Raw genomic sequence first — 9,385 nt, forward strand, 5'->3', positions numbered from 1 at the left:
GTCCACACAACCCTTCAACAGAACTGAAGTATAGTTAGGAGAGGGATGAAATATAAGCTGGTTTAAGGTGGGGGGCGGGGGAGAGAAGTTGAGGGTGGGGTGGTTGTAGGGACAAGCAAGCAGTGATAGGAGCAGATAATCAAAAGATGTCACAGACAAAAGGATCAAAGAGGTGTTGAAGGTGGTGATATTATCTAAGAAAAGTGCTAATTAAGAATGGATGGCAGGACACTCAAGGTACAGCTCTAGTGGGGGCTGGGGTGGAAAGACTGACAAGGTATTAATTGTAGAGTTAAAAATAATGGAAATAGGTGGGAAAAGAAAAATCTATATAAATTATTGAAAACAAAAAAAAACCAAAGGGAGGGGAGGAGGAAATGGGGTGGGGATGGGGGGAGGGGGAGTTTAAGATCTAAAGTTGTTGAATTCAATATTCAGTCCGGAAGGCTGTAAAGTGCCTAGTCGGAAGATGAGGTGCTGTTCATCCAGTTTGCGTTGGGCTTCACTGGAACAATGCAGCAAGCCAAGGACAGACATGTGGGCAAGAGAGCAGGGTGGAGTGTTAAAATGGCAAGCGACAGGTAGGTTTGGGTCTTTCTTGTGGACAGACCGCAGGTGTTCTGCAAAGCGGTCGCCCAGTTTGCGTTTGGTCTCTCCAATGTAGAGGAGACCGCATTGGGAGCAACGAATGCAGTAGACTAAGTTAGGGGAAATGCAAGTGAAATGCTGCTTCACTTGAAAGGAGTGTTTGGGCCCTTGGACGGTGAGGAGAGAGGAAGTGAAGGGGCAGGTGTTGCATCTTCTGCGTGGGCATGGGGAGGTACTTAGTCTACTGCATTCGTTGCTCCCAATGCGGTCTCCTCTACATTGGAGAGACCAAACGCAAACTGGGCGACCGCTTTGCAGAACACCTGGGGTCTGTCCGCAAGAAAGACCCAAACCTCCCTGTCGCTTGCCATTTTAACACTCCACCCTGCTCTCTTGCCCACATGTCTGTCCTTGGCTTGCTGCATTGTTCCAGTGAAGCCCAACGCAAACTGGATGAACAGCACCTCATCTTCCAACTAGGCACTTTACAGCCTTCCGGATTGAATATTGAATTCAACAACTTTAGATCTTAAGCTCCCCCTCCCCCCATCCCCACCCCGTTTCCTCCCCCCCTCCCTTTTGTTTTTTTTTGCTTTCAATAATTTATATAGATTTTTCTTTTCCCACCTATTTCCATTATTTTTAAATCTACAACTAATACCTTGTCAATCTTTCCACCCCGCCCCCACTAGAGCTGTACCTTGAGTGTCCTCTCTGATAACCTCTTTCCGCTGTAGGGTTTCCGACCCTCCCGGGTTGTCTTGGGAGTCTCCAGAAATTAAAGCTTAACCTGCCAGGCACTGCCATGAGCAACCCAGGAGAAAAACCTTAAGAGGCAGTCAAGAATCTCCCAATTGGTTAACAAAGAGTCCATTCACTATCCAATTGGAATGTCAAGGTGGGGCGCCACAAGGTTTAACATGTCAGGTGACCAATTGCAGGAGTGTGAGGAGGTAGGCATGCAACGAAACCTTCAGGAATATGTCCGACCATAGTTGGCAACACTATCGGTTCTGCGAAGCCCATCTGGTTTGTACTTTACCAGAACTGAGATAAAGAACTTAGGGGATGGCAGGATCCTACATACCAATACCAAACCACCTTAGAAGGATTATTAACAAAAAGTTAAAAATTTAACAGAAAGTCACTAAAAGCTAAACATGTTTCCTTGACCTTGCTGACCATTATTGAAGTTATTTCAAAACTACTACCTTTCTGCAGCAAACAAAAACACTACTGAAAATCCTCTTTGCTTCATTATTGTGGGTCAGCAGATCAAAACTAAACTGATGTGAGGGAATAGAAGCCTTCACCCCTACACATCACAAAAAGGTAGGCAAATCCGCCATCAGCACCCAATTATAGGTGTATCTTACCAATAATGCATAGATAGTCAACATAACACTGTGACATTGGTCAGCCTGTACCTTTCATCCCCAATTTCCTCCTCTCCTTTCATGAAGGGAGATAATTTCATACTTGTTTGTGGTCCTCCTGAACCTTGAACCAGGTGGCTGTGCTTAAGAGTATGAACCTAGAAGGTGACTGTTGCAAGGTTTCACATCTAAGTCATATGTTGTCCTCACCAATTGCGCACACAGGGACATTTTACAGCAGGAATGACTGGAAAGCAACCTGGAACAGAAAAACTAGCTGATTTTCTTTCTTTTTAAGACGTCCCAGTGAGTAATTTAAGCATTGCTGTTTCAATCTGAATAACACAGATGCATTTAAGGGGAAGCTAGATAAGCACATAATGGAGAAAGGAATAGAAGAATATGCTGATAGGGTGAAATGAAGTAGTGTGGGAGCAGCTTCTTGTACAGCATAAATACCAGCATGGACCAGTTGGGCCAAATGGCTTGGGTCTATGCTCTAACTTCTATGTAATACCTTACAAATGCCTGTAGCTCTTCAAAGGTTGCAGTGAACCTTCACAGCAAGAGCACAGGTCTATAGCATAATATCAGGGCAATGATTCCAGAGATTGTAATTATGTAGCATTCAGCATTATTGATTCTATTTGTTTTATTCAAACGTTTACCCAAACACAGTTTGTTGTGAAATAACACTCTCTCAAACAAATGACATGTTCAGGAATTATTTGGGAGGTGCAGGGGGCGTGGCAGAAGGAACAAGAAATACCAGCCATCATACAAACATGCAGATAGTACATCCCACAGTAAGAGCCAACAACATGCCAAGGATGGTTTAAGCTTTCACTTGAACCTTTTTCAATAGATTTTCTATTACCCTTTTCAAAAACGCCATTTTAGGTTCCTTTCAAACAGCAACTAAGCCATTGCAGAAGGGAATGCAAATGGTTAGCACCATTGTTTATTTGGAAATTTTATGTTATTCTTATAATATCAAGCAGATTCCATTCATAAATTTGTAATTATGAGTGGCCCTGTTACATTAATTATGCATTCCTGGGACCTGTGCCAAAGGACAAACAGTCCCTTATTTTAGTTGCTACAGAGGAGCGACACTGCTTAAAAACAAGGTGGAAAAAAGATCAGCTAAGATGAACTACTTGCTAAAGGACAAACCACAAGGAAAAGCCACACAGACCACAGTTTTAAGAGACGTTAAATCGGAGAAACAAATAGGGAAAGAAAATTAAATTTCTAAAGAAGGGAAACAATTTACATCTCAGCCCATGTAAAAAAAAATTAAGTCACCCACTTGTGAGGGCCTCATTTGACAAGTCGACTCCCCCACAAGCCCACTCACTGAGAACTTTGTACGGGAATGCAATTCAACCAGTCACCTTTAACACCAACTTTACCTCTCCACCACTTTTAATTCCGTAACCACTTTCACTTTCTCCAATGGACTATCTGACATCAAAGGCCTGGATTTTCATCCTCAAGGTGAGTAGCAGGAGTCAAGAAAATTCCCGGCTCGGCCTGCCTGCCTTGGGAGAAAGTGCCTGAAACAACAGTATTTTCATTGCAGGGGTGGGTGCAGGTTGCAGTCAGGCCAGCCAACCAGGAAAAAGTTTGGAGGCAGACACAGGGGGAGGAGGCGGGCTGTTTAAAAGGCCTATCTTGGTGCTGTGGGACTTCGTCCCAGTTAAAATAAAAACAGAAAGGTCTTCCAGCCCTCACACCCCAACACGCTCCCTTGCCCCATCCATGGTACCTCATGCTCCTCACCGCGCCCCTATGGCCCCTCATGCCCCATGCCAAGGTATGAACCCACCCCCCCACCCCACCAACTCCTATGATCCCTCATGACCCCCTTACAACCCCATGCCAAGCTGTGGCGCTTCCATGCCCACCCTATAGTGACAGTAGGGTGTGTAAAAAAAAAACTCATTCATTGGTAACTTTCCACTTGAGAAACAAACTCCTTTTTACTTTAGTCCAATAGAAGTGTCAATCATCCTGACCTTTTAAAGTTTCAACTGTTGAAACTGCAAGCACTTGAAGGCACTTTATCTTGAGTCAATAAACATTGTGAAATTTATCAGAGTGCCATAACTGTCAATCATGCAACGTTTTCTCTCAGGCTCAGGTGTTTTAGTACTCTAATGGATATCTGAGCCCTCAGCCAAGAAGCTTAACTGAGTGCCCAGAAATCAATTAGTCTGTTGAAACACCTGAGCTCCAAAGAAAATATTGCTTCATGGACAGTTCTGGCTTTTTGATTTGTCATCAATCGCACAATGTTCATTTACACAAGGTTAAGAGTTTTCAAGTGCTTACAGTTTATGCTACTGATGTTTTAAAGGGTCTGGACGATTGATGCTTTTATTGCCCTGTACTAAAAAGACTTATTTTTTAACATAGTGGAAAGTTATGAACGAATGACTGTTTTAAAAGTTCTTTTACACATCATATTGTCACGATAGGGTTCATTGGTTCTATACAGTGCATAGTGGATCAATGGGCATGGAAGTGCCACACCTTAGCATTGGGAGCATAAAGGGCCATGGGGATGTGGGTGAAGGAGCATACTTGGGCATGGGGTCATTGGGTGGGTAGAAGGCCATAGCTTGGCATGAAGAACCATGGGGTGGATGAAGGGGCATAGCTTGGCATGAGGGGTCATGGGGGGGTGGGTGGAGGGGCATAGCCTGGCATAGGGGGCATGAGGAGGAATATTTGAACTTACCTTCCAAAAGGTTTCCTCATGCAGACTATGGTTGACAACACCTCTGAGGTGCCGTGAACCACGGCTCTTTAAAAAGCTGGCCTGACTCCATGAAAATTATGAATGAGTATGACATGCCTATCCCCGCAATGAATCTGGCCAGGTCGGCCCTGCAGGGCATGGGCTCACACCCTTAAAAGGCCCAGGTGAAAATCAGAAAGCCCAGAAATGGGGTCGGGAATCCTGGAACTGGTACGCGCCCGGCATTTTTAGAGGGCTCCTGAGCTATCCCGACTTGGTAAAAATCCAGGCCTAAATTGCAGATAAGCCAGAACTTTAAACAACTGGACAGAAAAACCAAAGCCATCCATTCCACCTTGTTCCCGACGCTGTCGTCCTCCTCCTGGGATTGAGCAAAATGGTGCACAGCCTCAATGTTTTACTCAACACAAAAGTTTAAATTCGAACTCCCACTTCCCACCCATCAAAAAAAAACATGCTCCCATTTTGCAACATTACCTACTCTAACCCCATCTCACTTCCACCAACACTTAATTGTTATCGATACCTTAGTTACCTCAAGATTCAACTGCTGGAATATTCACCTCACCAGCAGCTCCAGCTCCTTCATATGCAAATTTCAATTTATTCAAAACTCCACTCACTTTCCATACAAATGATTCAAGACCTTGTCCTCATTTACAAGTTCCTCTGTGGTCTTTCCCAAACCTACCTATGCAACCTCCTCCAACCTTACAACTCAGACTTCTTGCCCCACCCTCTTCTGAGCTCCCTCATTTTGAATAAAAAATGCAATTCCCTTCCTAAACCAAGTTGCCTTTCCATCACTCAGTTCTTACTCCCAAATATAAAGCGTGCAGGGAAATTTTATAAAGTATGATTCCTGTGAGTTTGGCAGACAGATTTTGGATTGAACAGGGAATTGAATGCATCCTCATAAACAGCAGATTATTGCTGAAAAGAGAAATGTTTTTGAAGGTTTTCATCTTGCACTCATCAGGACAAATGCGAGAATGACAAATTTTAGACAATCACAACGAAAGGAGTGTTTGGGCCCTTGGACGGTGAGGAGGGGGGCAGTAAAGGGGCAGGTGTTGCACCTTCTGCGATTGCATGGGAAGGTGACGTGGGAGGGGGTTGAGGTGTTGGGGGTGATGGAGGAGTGGACCAGGGTGTCCAGGAGGTAACGGTCCCTACGGAATGCCGACAGGGTATGGGTGAAGAGAAGATGTGTTTGGTGGTGGCATCATGCTGGAGTTGGCAGAAATGGTACATAAGCTTAGAGATTTGCCAACCCATATAACAAATGTGGATTCACTGCATGTATTTGAAAGGGGGCTGAATGAGTGAAAGTTGTGGCTAAAATCACATTGAAAAAACAGTAGCTACTGGTGATTTGTTTCATGGTCACTGTGATCTTCTGGAACTCATTTTTATTGCTTTCAAGGGTCAGAGACAAATTTCACAGATCTTTTTCCTCGAATTGGCTGCGGTTTTTGCCTCTCCCAGATTATGCGGCTCTTGGTGGATGAGGGACCTTGAGGATCAAGATTCCCAGTTGCACCAGAACACATCATTTGTCCATCATTTTTGTATGCTTATATAAATGGTGCTATATGAAAGCAGATTTGTGTTTTTGGATTTATTTAGTAAGAGCCCTAGGTGAAAGACTAAGGGCCAGATTTTTGCTACCAAGGCAGCTGGCTCAGGCTGGGAAATTGCCCAACTCGGCAGACCGTCGTGGTTTAAAGGGCTCTGTTAGGCCCGACCTTTGTTCCGAGGGTGGGATTGAGTCAGGCCCACCAACTCCAGAAGCAGATCTTCGGCATGTGGGCAGATGAACGCCGAGGCAGGCTGGTTCAAAGGCCCACCTTGTTTCTCTGGGGCCTTGTCCTGGTTGTTTTAGGCACTGTTAGGCCCTCTAACCCTCAAACCCCTCACACTCCGTCACCCATTCTCCATACCCCCTCATAATCCCCATGGCCCCTCCACATTAACTCATGCTCCTACCCACCCCCATGGCCCCTCATACCCCTCCATCATCTCCATAGCCACTCACCCAGTATCCACCACGGGCAGACTTCAGGGGTCATGTGGAAATGAAGAAAAAAATAAACTACTAATAAGTTAATACAGCTCTCACTCATACATACATGATAGTGAAAAAAACTCCCATTCGTGAAACCCATTCAAAGCTTTTAAATCTTTAGTGTCCAATCTCTTTTGCAAACAAACTTCTATTCAGACCTCACAGAGGCAGATAATCATTTAATAGCCTCTTTAAACCGACAATCAAACTGTGAACTCAACCTCTTGCTGAGATAACTGTAGCTTTGAAACTCAGCGAAACATGCATAATGACCTATTATAATGTTTTTTTCTAACCTACTCCTGATGGCTGGTCAATCAAAGCAGTCCAGCAGGTGTTTTTTATTTAAACTCTCACTGACAGCTTAAGCCTGCTTTATCCAAGTTTAAAGAGAAAGGGATTTTAAAAACATCATTTCATAACACTTAAGCAGACCTTATCCGACCTTTACAAGCATTTGCGTCTACTCCACCAATTCATGACGCCTACTCCACAGGTTAAAGCCCTTGGAACAGTGAGAATGAGGTCTGTTTGAATTCAGCACTAAGTTCAAATGGCCTCATTGAGTCTAGGTTTCCCACCTGTGTGATTCACATCCTTCCCTCTTCCCCCTGCCAGCAAAATTTGAATCTGTCAGAAATGGGGGTGGGAGACTTTTTTTTTAAAAAGTCCGTGACGTCTTCCTGACTCCATGAAAATCAGGCCCTAAAACTCAGTGCAAGATGCCACTAAGGTTAAAAAGAAGAAGAGTCAAAGTAAATCTATAATCAGTAAATTAGATGATACAAGTCCCAAGTTTCAAAAGCATTTAGAATCAAGCCAAAAGTGGGGGAGACGCATCACATGGTTTTGAAGGTCTGGAAAGCAACAACCAAATATAATAGCCAATGCAATACGCTTTAATATCAACAAAATACAATATGCAACCAATTTATCTGGGTGAAAATTAATGCACCTTACTGTCAAGATCACCAGTTAGATTTTGATTTTAAGACTGTAGTTAAAAAAGACTTAATGAAGTCTCTGAAGTGTTTTGAGACTCCAGTGGCCGTGAAAAGCACTATATAAATGCAAGTTCATGAAGTGTAGTCACTGTTAAAATATAGGAGGTGCAGCAGTTAATTTGTGCACACCAACCTCCAACAAACAGCAATGTGATAATGTCAAGATAATTTTTTTTTGTGATGTTGTCTGAGGAACAAATGTTGGCCAAGACACCATGGAGAACCCCCTGTTCTTCTTCAAAATAGTGCCATGGGATCTTTTACATCCACCCGAACAGATAGAGGACGGGCCCTCGGTTTAAGGTCTCAGCCAAAAGACAGTTGTCAACATCACCGAGGGAAATCACCAATGTGAAGGTGCCTCATAACTGCCGATGTAGCAGCATCACTGCTAGTGTTTATTCAGCTCTACAGAAACGTAACAATGCTGTCGACATTAGGGCTCAATGATGCAACTCATGATCACAAACAAAACAAAAGTCAACAATTACCAGCTTTTGTAAATCTTTGTTTTGTAAAAGGGCTTATAACAGGCACACAGCCGAAATTAAAATACTTTCCACTCCTTGGTTCTCAATGCCACCCCCTTTGCTCCATGTAGCCACGATGCCAAGAAGACTACTTTCTGTTATGTTTGAGACATCTCAAATATTCAAATTTACAGACCTAACAATCAAGCAATGATATGCCAAACACCAATGCTCATAACTAGCCCTGTGAAGGTGGTTCAACAAGAATGCTCCTGTCACCTACCAACAGAACCCGCTTCAGTGCCCTCTCCAACAGGCGCCGCACGTTAGTGGTACTGGACTAGCAACAAAAACATCAAACTTCCGATGTCTGAGGCATCGTACCCGGCGGCGGTGGCGGCGGCTGCGGCGGGGGGTACCCCAAAGATGTCCTGGACGACCCCACCTCCCCGCGGAAGTCCCCATGCCTGGGAAGTTCAAACTTCCGTTGGGCAATTGCCCTGCAATGGGAACTCTCCAAAACTCCAATTTACAGAGCAATATTTGGATGGTTCCAACTGCCTTACAGCAATAGGTACCCAGAGAAAGTTAGAAGAATTAAAACCGCTTCTAATTCCTGGGGAGCTATAGTACTGATCCGCCCCCAACATCCCCCCCACCACCCAAACACTGGACCTCCAGACCACCCAACCGACCCCCCGCCACCCCAACTACCCCCTACCCCCCACTCCCCTCAACCCCTCATGGGATGCCCCCCACTCCCCTCAACCCCTCATGGGATGCCCCCGACTGACCGACTACCCAGCTACCCCCAACCTGCTGACTGCTCTCCCCACTGGACCCCCTAACCACCCACACCCCCAACTATCCTCCCCAACCTCCAACTACTCTCCCCCACCGAATGCCCCTCCACACCCAACTACCCTCACCAATCTCCCAACTGCCCTCCCCATCCCCGACTACACCTCCAACCCCCGACTGCCCTCTCCAACCCGACTACCGCTCCAACCCTCCCGACCACCTTCTTCATCCCCCTGACCACCCTCTTCATCCCCCTGACCACCCCCTCATCCCGTCCCAAGCTGCCCTCCCCTAACCCAACTAACCCCCGA

Source organism: Cetorhinus maximus, chromosome 29, assembly GCF_964194155.1.
Source record: "Cetorhinus maximus chromosome 29, sCetMax3.hap1.1, whole genome shotgun sequence".
NCBI lineage: Eukaryota > Metazoa > Chordata > Chondrichthyes > Lamniformes > Cetorhinidae > Cetorhinus > Cetorhinus maximus.